The following is a 16,803-nucleotide window of genomic DNA, read 5'->3' on the forward strand; positions in this document are numbered from 1 at the left end:
AGAGAGTGTGAACAAGACCGTCAAAGGAGGAAACTCAAGGCGGTCGACCCTGGTCAAGGCTCCACATCTACGACTGAGCCATCAACCAAGGATCAAGGGAGCACACCTAGGGGTCTACGCGACAAACCACCTGCCGCACCTCCCACTAGGAAGCATAACATGATTATTAAGGCTAAAGATGTTAGAAAAGTGGTAAACTCTAATCAGCCTATACTTCTCATGATTTGCAAGCATGTGCTCTTAGATGTTGCTGAGCTCGACAAGGCGCTGCCTGCAAGCATAGTGGCTCTCTTACAGGAATTTGAGGATGTTTTCCCTGACGAGGTCCCTGATGGCTTACCACCCATTCGGGGAATTGAACACCAAATCGACCTCGTTCCTGGAGCACCATTACCCAACAAACCTGCCTACCGCATGGGTCCCGAGGAGACCAAGGAGCTTCAAAGGCAAGTAGATGGCCTGTTAGGTAAGGGATGGGTGAAGGAGAGTCTAAGTCCCTGCGCTGTGCCTGTGGTCCTTGTCCCCAAAAAGGATGGCACTTGGCGCATGTGCACTGACTGCCGGGCTGTAAACGCTATCACTGTCAAATATCGGCATCCCATTCCTAGACTTGATGATATGTTGGATGAACTCGATGGTGCTATTATTTTCACCAAGATTGACTTGAGGAGTGGCTATCATCAAATTAGGATGAAGGAAGGAGATGAATGGAAGACAGCCTTCAAAACCAAACATGGTCTCTATGAGTGGTTAGTTATGCCTTTTGGCTTGACTAACGCCCCTAGCACCTTCATGCGCCTCATGAACCATGTTTTGAGACATTTTATTGGTAAATTTGTCATTGTTTACTTTGATGACATTCTGATCTATAGTCGTAGTGAGCATGAGCACCTGGAGCATGTAAGATTAGTCCTCGAGGCACTTCGACAGGCGCGTCTATACGCTAACCTCAAAAAGTGCACCTTTTGTACTAACGAGCTTGTGTTTCTAGGCTATGTTGTGAGTTCGCAGGGCATCAAGGTGGACAAATCCAAGATTGAGGCCATCGAGCAATGGCCAACCCCTACATCCGTTCCTGACGTGCGCAGCTTTCTTGGATTGGCGGGTTTTTATCGGCGATTTGTCAAAAACTTTAGCACCATTGCCGCCCCATTGACCGCCGTGACAAAGAAGGATGACAAGTTCCACTGGGGGGAATCCCAAGAACAAGCGTTCCTCGCCCTTAAGGACACACTCACCCATGCACCTGTGTTAGCATTACCAAACTTTAACAAGACCTTTGAAATTGACTGTGATGCTTCTGGTGTAGGTATTGGAGCAGTCCTCATGCAAGACAAGAGGCCGTGTGCCTTCTTCAGCGAGAAACTGGGAGGGGCTGCGTTAAACTACCCCACGTACGACAAGGAGTTGTACGCACTAGTGAGGGCCTTGGAGACTTGGCAACACTATCTTCGCCCTCGGGAGTTCGTGATACACACTGATCACGAGTCATTGAAGTACCTCAAGGGACAGCCCAAGCTAAGCAAGCGACATGCCAAATGGGTAAGCTTCATTGACACCTTTTCGTATGTCATTAAATATAAGACTGGCAAAACGAATGTAGTGGCTGATGCATTATCACGTAGACATTCATTGCTGGCACTTCTGGATGCCAAGTTACTAGGGTTCGAAATGGTTAAGGAACTCTATACACATGATCATGACTTTGGTGATATCTATGCTGCTTGTGTTAAGAACCCGCATGGAAAGTACTTTTTGCATGATGGATTTCTATTCCATGTAGATAAATTGTGTGTGCCTAATTCTTCCATTCGTGACCTTTTGATCCGAGAGGCACATAGTGGTGGTCTCATGGGCCACTTTGGCATCGCCAAGACTCTGGCCATGTTGCAAGAGCACTTTTACTGGCCCCATATGCGTAGAGATGTTGAACGCATGGTTGGTAGGTGTGCTACTTGCCACAAGGCAAAGTCTAAGACAAATCCATATGGCTTGTATACCCCATTACCTATTCCACACCATCCCTGGATTGACTTGTCTATGGACTTTGTATTAGGATTGCCTAGATCACCAAGGGGTAATGACTCCATCTATGTTGTGGTTGATAGATTTTCTAAGATGGCGCATTTCATTCCTTGTCACAAAACTGATGATGCATCTCATGTTGCTACTTTATTTTTCAAAGAGATTGTCCGCCTGCATGGCATGCCTAGGACTATTGTTAGTGACAGGGATGTGAAATTCCTGAGTTACTTTTGGAAGACCTTGTGGTCCAAACTTGGCACTAGGTTATTATTTTCCACCACTAGTCATCCTCAAAGCGATGGACAAACTGAAGTTGTCAATCGCACACTTGGCACTTTACTTCGGGCCTTGATTAAAAAGAATCTTAAGTCTTGGGAAGAGTGCTTACCTCATGTTGAATTTGCCTACAATCGCACTGTGCATAGTGCAACTCAATATTCTCCCTTTGAGATTGTTTATGGCTTCAACCCCCTCACCCCCCTTGATCTGGTGCCCTTACCTTCCTCTGAGCAAACAAGCTTAGATGGGGAAAAGAAAGCTGGGTTTGTACGCAGGTTACATGAAGCTGTGCGAGCAAACATCGAGAAGCGCACGCAGCAATACATCCAACAAGCCAACAAGCACCGCCGCAAGATGATTTTTGAGCCTGGAGATTGGGTGTGGCTACACTTAAGAAAAGAGCGTTTCCCCAAGCAACGTCAAAGCAAATTATCCCCAAGAGGGGATGGACCATTTCGGGTACTCCAACGGGTCAATGACAATGCATACACATTGGAGCTGCCTGGGGACTACAACGTTAGTGCAACCTTCAACGTTGGGGACCTCAGCCCATTCCTTGACGAGCAGGATCCAGATTTGAGGGCAAATCCTTCTCAAGAGGAGGGGACTGATGTGTGCACGGGCCTCGGCCCACGCGATGACCCAGTCCGAGTCCCACTGGGCCCAGTCACACGTTCACGGGCCAAGCTGTTCAAAGAATCACTCCAAGCCCTGGTGAGAGTCGTCCAAGACCAACATGGAGTTCACAAAGATATTGAGGGCTTAGAGAAAGACCACTGGGCCAATTACACCTTGATCCAAGCCCATGACGACTCAAGTGGGTCTCCAAGGGATTCGGCCGAGTAGGGCCTTAGCCTTTGACACTTATTGGAATAGCTTACTTAGTAGAATGGGCCGGCCCACCTTACACTAAGATGGCCGACCACCCCTTTTAGGATTACTTAGGGTTTCTTTATTGTTTTCCTTAGCCTATAAATAGGCTAGCTTTGTAAGGTTAAGAACTAGCTTTTGATTAATAAAATTCTTAGTGCATTCGTTTTCTTTCATAAAGAATTCGTGCCTTTAACTTGCTTGGCAAGGGTTATTGAGCAATCTCGCGTCCTGTCCTTGATTGTTCATCCGACCTATTCCCCTGGAGTATTCACCTTCATCGGAGTGTCGTCTACCACCTCCAATCAAATCGAGTTGTCCGTTTGAGTAAAGGTTCCGCAAACCAAGCGTAGGACATCCCCGCTAGATCCTTGGGCAAACGTGCTACGTGTCTCGACCGTGGATCGAGGAACGTATCATGACCGCCGTAACAAAGAAGAATGACAAGTTCCATTGGGGAGAATCACAAGAACAAGCATTTCTCGTCCTCAAGGACACACTCACACATGCACCTGTGTTAGCATTACCAAACTTTAACAAGACCTTTGAAATTGAATGTGATGCTTCTGGTGTAGGTATTGGTGCAGTCCTCATGCAAGACAAGAGGCCGTGCGCCTTCTTTAGCGAGAAGTTGGGAGGAGCTTCATTAAACTACCCTACGTACGACAAGGAGTTGTACGCCTTAGTGAGGGCCTTGGAGACCTAGCAACACTACCTTCGCCCTCGGGAGTTCGTGATACACACTGATCACGAGTCATTGAAGTACCTCAAAGGGCAACCAAAGTTAAGCAAGAGACATGCCAAATGGGTAAGCTTCATTGACACCTTCTCTTATGTGATTAAGTACAAGACTGGCAAGACAAATGTGGTAGCTGATGCCTTGTCACGTAGACACTCCTTGTTTTCCTGTCTTGATGCCAAGCTACTTGACTTTGGTAATATCTATGCTGCTTGTGTTAAGAACCCGCATGGAAAGTACTTTTTGCATGATGGATTTCTATTCCATATAGATAAACTGTGTGCCTAACTCTTCCATTCGTGATCTTTTGATTCGAGAGGCACATAGTGGTGGTCTCATGGGCCACTTTGGCATTGCCAAGACTCTGGCCATGTTACAAGAGCACTTTTACTGGCCCCATATGCGTAGAGATGTTGAACGCATGGTTGGTAGGTGTGCTACTTGTCACAAGGCAAAGTCGAGGACAAATCCATATGGCTTGTATACCCCATTACCTATCCCTCACCATCCCTGGGTTGACTTGTCTATGGACTTTGTACTGGGTTTGCCTAGATCGCCAAGGGGTAATGATTCCATATTTGTGGTGGTTGATAGATTTTCTAAGATGGCTCATTTTATCCCTTGTCACAAAACTGACGATGCATCTCATATCGCTCATTTATTCTTTAAAGAGATTATCCGTTTGCATGGCATGCCTAGGACTATTGTTAGTGACAGAGATGTGAAGTTCCTGAGTTACTTTTGGAAGACTTTGTGGTCCAAACTGGGCACTAGGTTATTATTCTCCACCACTAGTCATCCACTAAGTGATGGACAAACTGAGGTTGTCAATCGCACACTTGGCACTTTACTTCGGGCATTGATTAAAAAGAATCTTAAGTCTTGGGAGGAGTGCTTACCTCATGTTGAATTTGCTCCCTTTGAGATTGTTTATGGCTTCAACCCCCTGACCCCCCTTGATTTGGTGCCTTTACCTTCCTCTGAGCACACAAGCTTAGACGGGAAAAAGAAAGCTGAATTTGTGCGCAAGTTACATGAAGCCGTGAGGGCGAACATTGAGAAGCGTACGCAGCAATACATCCAGCAAGCCAACAAGCACCGTCGCAAGATGATTTTCGAGCCTGGAGATTGGGTCTGGCTACACTTAAGGAAAGAGCGATTCCCCAAGCAACGTCACAGCAAATTATCCCCAAGAGGTGATGGACCATTTCGAGTGCTCCAAAGGGTCAACGACAATGCATACAAATTGGAGCTCCCTGGGGAGTATAATGTTAGTGCAACCTTCAACGTCGCGGACCTAAGCCCGTTTCTTGACTAGGAGGATCCAGGTTTGAAGACAAATCCTTCACAAGAGGAGGGGACTGGTGTGTGCGTGGACCAGAGCCCAGTCCGAGTCCCATTGGGCCCAGTCACACGGGCACGGGCCAAGCTCTTCAAAGAATCCCTCCATACCCTTGTTCGAGTTGTCCAAGATCAACATGGAGCCCATAGAGATATTGAAGGCTTGGAAAAAGACAATCAAGCAACTTACACCTTGATCCAAGCCCATGAAGAATCAAGTGGGCCTCTTGGTGAGTCAGCCAAGTAGGGCCTTAGTCATTGTTATTTGTTTTAGTTGGACTAGTTGCTTAGTAGAAGGTATGGGCTGGCCCATCTGGGAGCAAGATGGCCGACTTTCCCTTAGGGTTTCTTTAGGGTTTTGCTTGTTACCTTTTAGCCTATAAATAGGCTAGCTTTGTAAGGTTAAAGACACAAGTTTTATGAATAAAATTCTTAGTACTTTCGTTTTCTTTCTAGAGAATTCGAGCCTTTAACTTGCTTTGGCAAGGGTTATTGAGCAATCTTGCGTCTTGTCCTTGATTGTTCATCCGACCTATTCCCCTAGAGTATTCACCTTCATCGGAGTGTCGTCTACCACCTAAATCAAATCGTGTCGTCCGTTTGATTCTAGGTTCCGCAACCCAAGCGTTGGACAACCTCGCTAGATCCTTGGGCAAACGTACTACGTGTCTCGAAACGTGTTGGTCGAGGAACGTATCAATTCCATTACTTGCAATGGCAAGGGTTCTTGAGCAATCTCGCGATTATCCTTGATTGTTCTACCGACCTATCCACTTGAGTACCCACCTTGATTGGAGTCGTCGTTCTACCACCTTCAATCAACTTGTGTCGTCCGTGTTGGTTTTAGGTCCCGCAATCCAAGCGTTGGATAACCTCGCTAGATCCTTGGACAAGCGTGCTACGTGTCTCGAAACGTATTGATCGAGGACCGTATCAGTTGGCTTCAGAGCTTTGGTTGAGGTATCTTCCGTTATATCCGTTGTTTTGTCTTATTTTGTCTTAGTTTTCCTTGTTTCTGCCGCCTTGTCTCACAAAAAAAATTCTGTTTGTGTCGTTTGTGTTCTTGTCATTGAGTCTTACTCTAATCTGTCCGCCCTTGTTGTGCTTTATTCAAAAAAAAAAAATCTGCTGTAGTTGTTATTGTTGCAGCTTGTTGTCCAAAATCTGTTCGTAAGTTGTTTGTAGTCTTGAGTCTTGTGTTGTCACCAAATCTGCCCGAAATATTGCTGTTTGTTTTGTCCAAAATCTGTCAGAGTCGTTAGTCCAAGCCGAAGCAACAAGAAAACCAATAGGTGACTGCTAGGGTTTCCTTGGCGGCGGTTTTCTTCGTCAGTAGAGTTCCCTGTTTTGCGTCCAATCTGCCCATGCGTGTATTGTTGTTGCCATTGACAATCTGACCGCATCTTGTATCCTTGTTGCACCCAAATTCTGTCCAAGTAGACAGCCTAAGCCGAAGTTACAAGAAAGCAAGTGGGCGACGGCTAGGGTTTAGCCTTGTGCGGCTAGGGTTTTGTTTCTTGAAGTTCTTGGTTACTACCTTGAAGTTCTTGAAACTTTGATACATATCTTGCTAGTTCTTGGAGGATTGAAGATACATTGGAGGGCTGACTAGATTGCTGGAATTTTTACTACTTCAGCCGGGTTTCTTGTTGTTCTTGAGTTAAAAAAAAAACAGAAATGAAAGAAAGGAAAGAAAGCCAACGGGTGGAAAGAAAACAAACGAAACCAAGCGAGGGAGTTGAAGTTTATTGCCAAACCAGTTTGTTACATCTTATTTCTACCCAAAACAGAAATTTAAAACCCAAGAAAGGTACTCAAAAATTCTGACCAACCTCTTCTTGCAATTCTTGGTCACTTTGTGCCTTGATAACTTGAACCACCCTTCAAGGATCTTGGATTTCTTGACCATGTTTCTCGAAAACTTGAACCTCCCTTTGAACAAATAATTTCCTATACTCTCTAGCGGTGGTGAAGGACCTTCTTGGTTTGGGAATAAATTTCTTGGGAGGGACTTGGGCAGCCCGTGGGAAGGGAAGTTGTGAGAGATCACTTACCTCTTCTTGTTGGGACCCCATAGCCGAGTTTGATTGGAGTGTGATGTGCAAGGAAGGAGCAACCGAATTACTTGCTTCTTGAGGCCGAATTGCTGGTACATAAAGGTGCGGCTGTGAAGAGGGTTTTAAAGAGACCCAACTGACCTTGGTGAGAGGATTTTGGGGGAAAACCAATCTGAAATTTTGGTTGGAAAGGAATTGGAAACCAAATCTAGTTTGCTAGTCCACTTGTAGAGGGATTTGGAAGTTTCTAAAGTTATTCAAGAAAGGGATCCTAAAAGAGTTTCCAAACTTAACTTGTTTCCAAAAACCACTTTAGGAAACTAAGTAAAACACTTGGATAACTCCTTGTTTCTAGGCTACTCTCCTATTTTCTCTCCTACGTTTTAGGAAACCACTCCTATATTTTAGGAATCTACTCCTAGCTTTTAGGAAACTAGGGTTTCTTGACCTTTTTGTTTACATTGGTGCATCCCTTGCTGTCTGCCACTACCTTCCCTCCAAATTCGTCCATTTCACCTCACTTTCCATCCACATTTGTGTCTTTACCTCTTGATTACTCTTGTGGAAAATGTGATGACAATTACTGGATTTTTGCGGCATTTCTCAATTACTCGGTCCAACAGGTAAAGGTATTTGGTAAGTCCCTTAGAGTGTTTATTTGAGTGATACAAATGAGGATGAGTGATACACGAGAGTAGAGTGTACATGCGTGAGCTTGTGTGTGGGAGGAAAATTCCTTTTCTTTGCTAACCATTTTTGCAAGTCTCATAATCATGCCTAGGGGAGTTGCCTCTTACCCATACAACCAAGAATTCTTGGAGAATGAGCCTCTCAAGAGGAGGGGTCCCAAGAGGCCTACTCCCAAGCACTCTAGTTCCATGGAATCTAATTCACCACGTGAGTTTCGTTCACTTCGGGAAGAGATAGAACGTTACCATGCTTCATGTGTATATGAAAGGTATAAACGAGATTGTGATGAGTATGAGAAGGAGCAAAGAAGTTTGCACCAAACATCTAAATCGAGGTCAACCTCAAGCAAACAAGATTCATCTACGAAGTGCCTTGACAATCAAGGCAAGGCGTTTGAGAACACTCAAATTGAGGCAAAGCTTCGTGAATCAAAGGATAAATTCCGAAGACGGACTAAAACATTGATTGATGATATGATGGAAAGACTTAGCCAAGTGCTGGATTCACACTTGGAGCAACTTAACCATGTGCCAATTTGATACGAACCAAGAGACACCATTGCGAACTATTCGAGTTCCCCTAGGACCCGTAACTCGAGCACGAGCTAAGAAGATGAGGGAGGAACTCCAAGGACTTGTTCATGAGATACAAGGCCAAGAAATTGTCCCCAAGGTCATTGAGGGGCTTGAGCATGAAGGAATGAAAGTCATCCATGTAGTGCACGTCAAAGAGAACCATGTGTGACCCTTCTCTAGTCACATTTGCTGTTTTAGTTAAGTCATTGTAATAAGGGTTTAATGGTCCATAGCCTTGCTTTATTTACCTAAGCGATGACCTCATAAGGTCATTTACCTAAGCGATGACCTCATAAGGTTGTTTACCTAAGGGATGACCTCATAAGGTTTGGTCAAGCCTATAATTGTTAGTCTTAGTCAAGACCACAACTCTAGACTAGTTCCACATTTAGTTGTTCATCTCTATGTAAGGCTATAAATAGCCCACACTTCCAATGGTTTAGGCATTCAATCAATAAATCAGATTTTGAGAGTTTTCTTGGTTTCTCCAAGGCTTCTTGAATACCTTAGAATTTCTCTAGGTGTTCGTGACTTATCAATCTAGAATCGCACTAGGTTGTAGCGTCTTCTACCATTATACCAAGGTTCGTTAACCACGTGATTAACGGGTTGAGGTCATCCGCTTCAAACTTGGTGTCCTCTTGTCGATCCTGAAGCTAATCTTTTACGGGTTTCGTCACAAGGTTGACGACGTTCGTATCAGTTGGTAATCAGAGCTAATTAAGAGGTATCACGTTATATCCTTTTTTTTTTATTTGCTTTTCGAGTCAAGTTGTCGAAAATTCTGTTTTCGTGTTCTAAGTTGCTATCCGCAATTTCCAGATTTGTTACTTCGTGTTCTTGCGTTATTTTTCCAGATTTGTTACGACATAAACTTGTGTCTAGTTGTTGTTAATTGCTGTGGTTAGCCTTGTTTGGTCCAACCTTTTTTTTTGTGTCTTATTCTTGATTCTTTGTTTGTGTTTGAGTCTTGTTTCTATCCTGTTATATCCATTCAATTCCAATCTTTTGTTCTATTTGATCATTCGAGGTTACTGTTCATCCGAAAAAAAAAAATCAGTTTGTAGCAAGGGTTTTAGAGTCCTATCTAGTTATTACCTTGTGTTCTTGTTTACATACAAAAAAAAAAAATATATAGCTGGCTAACCTTACAAAAATTCCTGGAAATCTGTCTTGATCAAAACTTGGGTTTCTTGAAGTTCCTGATTGTTTAAAACCACAATCTTGAAGTTCTTGGAACTTTGGTTGGGATTCTTGAAGACAACCAAAATCTGTCTTGATCAAATCGTGAAATCTTGGATTGTTTGGGGAGGAAATCATCTTCAATTTCGTGTTTCTTGAATTCTGGAAATTAACATCTTGAATTCTTGAAAGAATCTTGAAGTTTCTGGGTTTTGGGAATCAAATCTTGGTAAACAACAAGGTTGCAAAATTCCAGCTGCCAAAATCCTTGTTTTCACCACAATAATCTTCTTTCTTGACTAAGAACATTTTAGCCACGAAATTTGACTCTTCTTGGCTGATTAGAAAACAAAAACAAAGGAAGAAGAAGAACATTCAGCCTATTCAAGTCAAATTTTCCAACCTATTGAAGTCAAAATTTTCCAACCTGTTCAAGTCAAATTTTCCACCCTTGTTCCCAAAAACAACCAAATCAATTCCAATCTTGAACTTGACCTTAGAATTCATGGGAACCAGTAAATAGGAAGACTAATCCTCATTTCCAAAGGATTAAGGAAGAAAAGCCAGCCTTGGGTTTCCAAAACAATCCTACCGCAACACAAATTCATCTTCCATTCAGATTCCATCTTTGCAACCATTGGGGATTTCTGTCCAATCATTAATTCTGAAAATTTTCGTGCATCATTAGGTCAGTTTTAAGTGTCATTCTGAATCCTCTAAGTGTCCATTTACCTACCAAAACACTGACCAGAAATGCAGCAACCAGCAGCTCAAAATTCCAGTTTTGGGTAGAGTTTTGTCTAGGATCCTTAAAATTCAACTTTGAGTCATTCATTGAGTCGTGGTTAGTCCCTTCATCTTTTGTTCTTTTTTTTTTCGTTCAAAGTGCTACAATCTTGTGACCCTGGTTGGTAAGTCGATCCACACTAGAAGGAGTTCTAACTTCTTCGAGGAGTTGACTGAGGAGCCTTGAAAATACCTTGGTGAATTCATTAGAGTGTTCAAACACGAGAGCGAGAGTAAACACGTGAGGAAGTGTGCGAGATAAACTTTGCTTCTTTCCATTATTATTTTTTTTACCCTACCATGGCTAACGAGGGGGGAGCAAGCTCCCAAGCTTTTGATCTTAAACTTTTCACAGAAGCAATCAAAGGCGAATTGGGACGCATGATGGACCAAAAACTTGAACTGATGCACCAACGCATTGACAGCTTAGAGTTGTCTCATGGAAGCTCCAAAGGCAGCCGTGGAAAGGCTTATGCAGATGAGTCTAGCGACTCTAACTCAGACAACAATTATGAGCATAAGCAAAGTAGGTCCAAGCGTGATGCTAGGCCTTCAAATGACCACATTCCGGGCATAAAGATGAAAATCCCGCCTTTCCAAGGACGATCAGACCCCGATGCCTACTTAGAGTGGGAGAAGCGGATTGAACTTGTCTTCGATTGCAATACTTACTCGGAGGAGCAAAAGGTCAAGTTGGCCGTGGTCGAATTCACCGACTACGCCGTTGTGTGGTGGGATCAACTCTCCACTAGTCGAAGGAGGAGTCGTGAACCTACCATACACACTTGGACGGAGCTAAGACGACTAATGAGGAAGCGTTTCGTACCAAGTCACTACTACCGTGACTTGTACCAAAAGCTTCAAACCCTCAACCAAGAAGCACGAAGTGTCGAGGACTATCACAAGGAAATGGAAATACTCATGCTACGGGCAGACATCATGGAGGATCGAGAAGCAACAATGGCACGCTTCTTGAACGGACTAAGGCCCGAAATCGCTGACCAAGTAGAGTTACACCACTATGTGGAACTTGGGGATTTGGTGGAAAAGGCCATCAAGATTGAAAGGAGGATTAAGAGGAGGGGTTCGACTCGGAGTTACTCCAACTTTTCACCCTCTTATCTCCGAACTACACCACCAAAGAAAGAGGATAAAGGGCCGAGTAATTCCATCCCTTCAAGACCAAGGCCGGATATGACTAAGTGGGAGTCTAAGGCAACACCAAAGACTGCCATTGAGTCGAGCATGGGGCGAAATCGAGATACTAGATGCTTCAAATGCCAAGGCCGAAGGCATATTGCTAGCCAATGCCCGAACCAACGCACTATGATCATCTTACCCAATGGTGAGTTTCTCACCGATGATGAAGATGAGAAGGAGGAGTTGCCATCCCTTGAGGAAGAAGAGGAAGCATTGCCTGTCGATGAACGAGTTGGACTCGTTGTTAGACGAGCCTTAGCAACCCAAGTGAAAGCTGCCGACCATGCACAAAGGGAGAACATTTTCTACACCCGTTGCTATATCAAAGGCAAGGTATGTAGTTTGATCATAGATGGAGGTAGTTGTGCTAACGTCGCTAGTGCCTTGATGGTGGAGAAACTAGCACTACCCACTCTACGACATCCAACACCTTATCGTTTGCAATGGTTGAACGATAGTGGGGATGTTCGTGTGACCAAGCAAGTCCAAGTACCTTTCCGAATTGGAAAGTATGAGGACGTGGTGTTATGCGACGTGGTCCCTATGCAAGCATGTCACATACTATTGAGGAGACCATGGCAATTCGACAAGGGAGTTACATTCGATGAGCATGTTGAACATGTGAAGCTTGTTCTTGATGTACTTCGAAGGGAAAAGCTCTATGCTAACCTTAAGAAGTGCTCCTTTTGTACTGATCAACTTGTCTTCCTAGGCTTTGTTGTGAGTAAATAGGGAATCAAAGTGGACGAGGAGAAGGTTAAAGCAATTCGAGAATGGCCTACTCCAAGCACGGTGGGTGAGGTACGTAGCTTCCATGGTCTTGCTAGTTTTTATAGACGATTTGTTAAAGATTTTAGTACCATTGCTGCACCTCTAACTGCTGTAATTAAGAAAAATGAGCCATTTGTGTGGATAGATGCTCAAGTACGTGCTTTCCAAATGCTTAAACATCAACTCACACATGCACCACTACTTGCATTACCATGCTTTGACAAGATGTTTGAAATAGAGTGTGATGCATCTGGGGTGGGTATTGGAGCTGTCCTAATGCAAGAGGGCAAACCAATTGCATACTTTAGTGAAAAACTCAATGGAGCAGCTTTGAACTATTCCACTTATGATAAGGAGTTGTACTCCTTAATCCGTGCTTTAGAAACTTGGCAACATTACTTGAGACCAAGGGAATTTGTCATACACACTGATCATGAGTCGCTTAAGCACATTAAGTCACAACACAAGTTGAATAAGCGTCATGTTAGGTGGATTGCATTTATTGAAACCTTCCCTTATGTGATTAAGTACAAAGTGGGGAAAACTAATGTTGTTGCTGATGCATTATCACGTCGGTACTCTTTGCTCACTCAACTTGATGCAAGGTTGTTAGGATTTGAATTAGTTAAAGAGTTATACACCAATGACCCAGATTTCTCAGGTATTTATGATTCTTGTGGTTCAGCAACTCAAGGTAAATTCTACATCCTTGATGGATTTCTTTTCTACCTCAATCGACTATGCATACCTACTTGCTCTATTCGCTCTTTACTAGTTAGGGAAGCACACGGAGGTGGCTTGATGGGACACTTTGGCGTGGCTAAAACCTTAGCTATCCTTCAAGAGCACTTCCATTGGCCAAGGATGAAACGAGATGTGGAGCGAATGGTGGCTAAATGCATTACTTGCCACAAATCTAAGTCTAAACTTCAACCCTATGGCCTTTATAGTCCTTTACCTGTACCTAAGGAACCTTGGACCGACATTTCCATGGATTTTGTTTTAGGGTTGCCTAGGTCAAAGAGGGGAAATGATAGCATCTTTGTTATTGTTGACAGATTTTCAAAAATGGCACATTTTATACCATGTCACAAAACAGATGATGCATCGCACATTGCTGATTTGTTTTTCAAAGAAATCATTAGATTGCATGGCATGCCTAGGACAATTGTCTCTGATAGGGATGTCAAATTTTTGAGTTACTTTTGGAAAACTTTGTGGGGAAAATTGGGTACCAAATTGCTATTTTCTACTACTAGTCACCCACAAACTGATGGCCAAACTGAGGTTGTCAATCGTACACTATCTACACTCTTGCGTGCCATCATTAGAAAAAACATTAGAACCTGGGAAGAGTGTTTACCCCATGTTGAGTTTGCATACAATCGCACGGTGCATAGTTCTACTCATTTTTCACCATTTGAAATAGTCTATGGTTTTAACCCTTTAACACCACTAGACTTATCACCTTTACCTTCTTCTGAGCACATTAACATGGATGGTGCTAAACGAGCAGATTTTGTCAAGAAATTACACGAGCAGGTACGCCTAAACATTGAGCGAAGGATGGACCAAGTTGCTCAACGGACGCCAACGCGTTGTGTTTGAACCTGGTGACTGGGTGTGGTTACATCTACGCAAGGAAAGGTTCCCAGTCCAAAGGCGCAATAAATTACTTCCCCGAGGAGATGGGCCGTTCCAAGTCATCAAGCGCATCAATGACAATGCTTACAAACTGGACCTACCCGGTGAGTACAATGTGAGCGCTACATTCAATGTCTCTGATCTATCTCCTTTTCTTGGACAAATCCTTTTGAAGAGGAGGGGGATGATACGAACCAAGAGACACCATTGCGAACTATTCGAGTTCCCCTAGGACTCGTAACTCGAGCACGAGCTAAGAAGATGATGGAGGAACTCCAAGGACTTGTTCATGAGATACAAGGCCAAGAAATTGTCCCCAAGGTCATTGAGGGGCTTGAGCATGAAGGAATGAAAGTCATCCATGTAGTGCACGTGATGCGAGACGCGGAAGCAACTTCGGATCTAGAGGAACACGATGAAGATTGGATGGAGTTGAACCTGAACTTGGACCACTCAAGAACAGATTTAACGGTAGAGGACGCCACAATCAAGTATGTGTGCTTGATTGATAAGTCAAGAACAGCCTAGGATCAACTCTAGGATGTTCAACTTAGCTTTCACAAGCTAAGGGAATTTGCCACAAGGAATGGACGAAATTCTGGAAATTTTATTCAATACTCTCAAAAACTGAATGTAACATGCGGCTTGAGGCTATTAATAGCCGTGATCTGGAGCTTGAACACTTGCATCTTCAATTGTAAGCAGCATTTTAGTAGTCGTGCAAGGATATTCCAACTCAATTCCTTCAATGGCCGGTTTCTCTTGGATTTGGATGGCACGTACCAAGGCTTGGAGGGACTCCTTGAATCTCTTAGCTCGTGCTCGTGTCACCGGGCCTAGGGGCACCTTCACAGGGTCTACTTGTACACTTTGGGTCTCGTGCTCAATCGCATCATTCCCCTCTTCTTGAAAAGGATTTGCCCTCAAATCGTACTCGTCCCCTGCAATAAATGGATTTAGATCAGCAACATTGAATGTAGCACTAACATTGTACTCACCAGGCAGATCTAAGCGGTATGCATTGTCGTTGATGCGCTCAATGACTTGAAAAGGCCCATCTCCTCTTGGTGACAGCTTGCTTTTCCGTTGGTTTGGAAATCTCTCCTTGCGCAAATGTAACCAGACCCAATCACCTGGTTCAAAGACAAGCTTGCGCCTGTGCTTATTAGCTTGTTGGACATATTGGGCCGTCCTCCTCTCGATATTAGTACGAACCTTGTCATGTAATGATCTCACGAACTCAGCTTTCTTCTTGCCATCTAAGTTCATATGCTCAGAAGAAGGTAATGGCAACAAATCTAAGGGAGTTAAGGGGTTCAAACCATACACAACTTCAAAAGGCGAGAATTGTGTAGCACTATGCACAGCCCTATTGTATGCAAACTCAACATGAGGTAGACACTCCTCCCATGACTTGATATTTTTCTTTATGATTGCACGTAGGAGTGTGGATAAAGTCCTATTGACTACCTCAGTTTGTCCGTCCGTTTGAGGATGACTAGAGGTAGAGAACAACAGTTTGGTTCCCAACCGACCCCATAAAGATTTCCAAAAATAGCTCAAAAACTTGACATCTCTATCAGATACTATAGTCCTAGGTATGCCATGCAAACGAACAACCTCTTTAAAGAATAAATCAGCAATGTGTAAAGCATCATCCGTCTTATGACATGCAATAAAGTGAGCCATTTTGGAGAACCTATCTACCACAACAAATATAGAGTCATGGCCACGCTTTGAACGAGGTAACCCAAGCACGAAATCCATGGAAATGTCAACCCAAGGTTGGTGAGGTATGGGTAAAGGAGTATACAAACCGTTTGGGTTGACCCGAGACTTAGCTTTGTGGCACACACCACATCTTTCAACAATCCTCTCCACGTCCTTGCGCATGCGAGGCCAATGGAAGTGTTCCTGTAATACAGCTAATGTCTTGGTGACACCAAAGTGTCCCATTAGTCCACCACTATGTGACTCCTGAATAAGTAAGTTACGTATGGACCCTCGAGGAATGCACAACTTGGTAAGATAAAATAAGAACCCATCATGTACGAAGAATTTTTCAAAGTCAGATTTTCCCCAATTCGCATAAGCGTTCGTAAAATCCAAGTCATTCTTATACAACTCCTTCATGAGTTCAAAGCCTAGAAGTTTAGCATCTAAAGCAGTGAGCAAAATGTGTCTACGAGATAAAGCGTCAGCTACGACATTAGATTTACCTGTTTTGTATTTGATGACGTATGGAAAAGACTCAATGAAGGCTACCCATCGGGCATGTCGTTTGCTCAGCTTTTGTTGTCCTTTTAGGTGCTTGAGAGACTCATGGTCAGTTTTGATGACGAATTCTCGGGCACGTAGGTAGTGTTGCCATGTCTCCAAAGCACGTACAAGGGCAAACATCTCCTTGTCATAAGTTGAGTAGTTGAGGACCGCGCCATTTAATTTCTCACTAAAGTAGGCAATCGGTCTCCCTCCTTGCATGAGTACGGCTCCTACTCCTACACCTGATGCATCACATTCCACTTCAAAAGTGAGATCAAAGTTAGGTATTGCAAGGAGTGGTGCATGTGTGAGTTTGTGTTTCAGCAATTGGAAAGCCTTATCTTGGGCTTCCCCCCAAAAGAACTTCTCGTTCTTCTTTATG

Source organism: Coffea arabica, chromosome 6c (genome assembly GCF_036785885.1).
Source record: "Coffea arabica cultivar ET-39 chromosome 6c, Coffea Arabica ET-39 HiFi, whole genome shotgun sequence".
Lineage (NCBI taxonomy): Eukaryota > Viridiplantae > Streptophyta > Magnoliopsida > Gentianales > Rubiaceae > Coffea > Coffea arabica.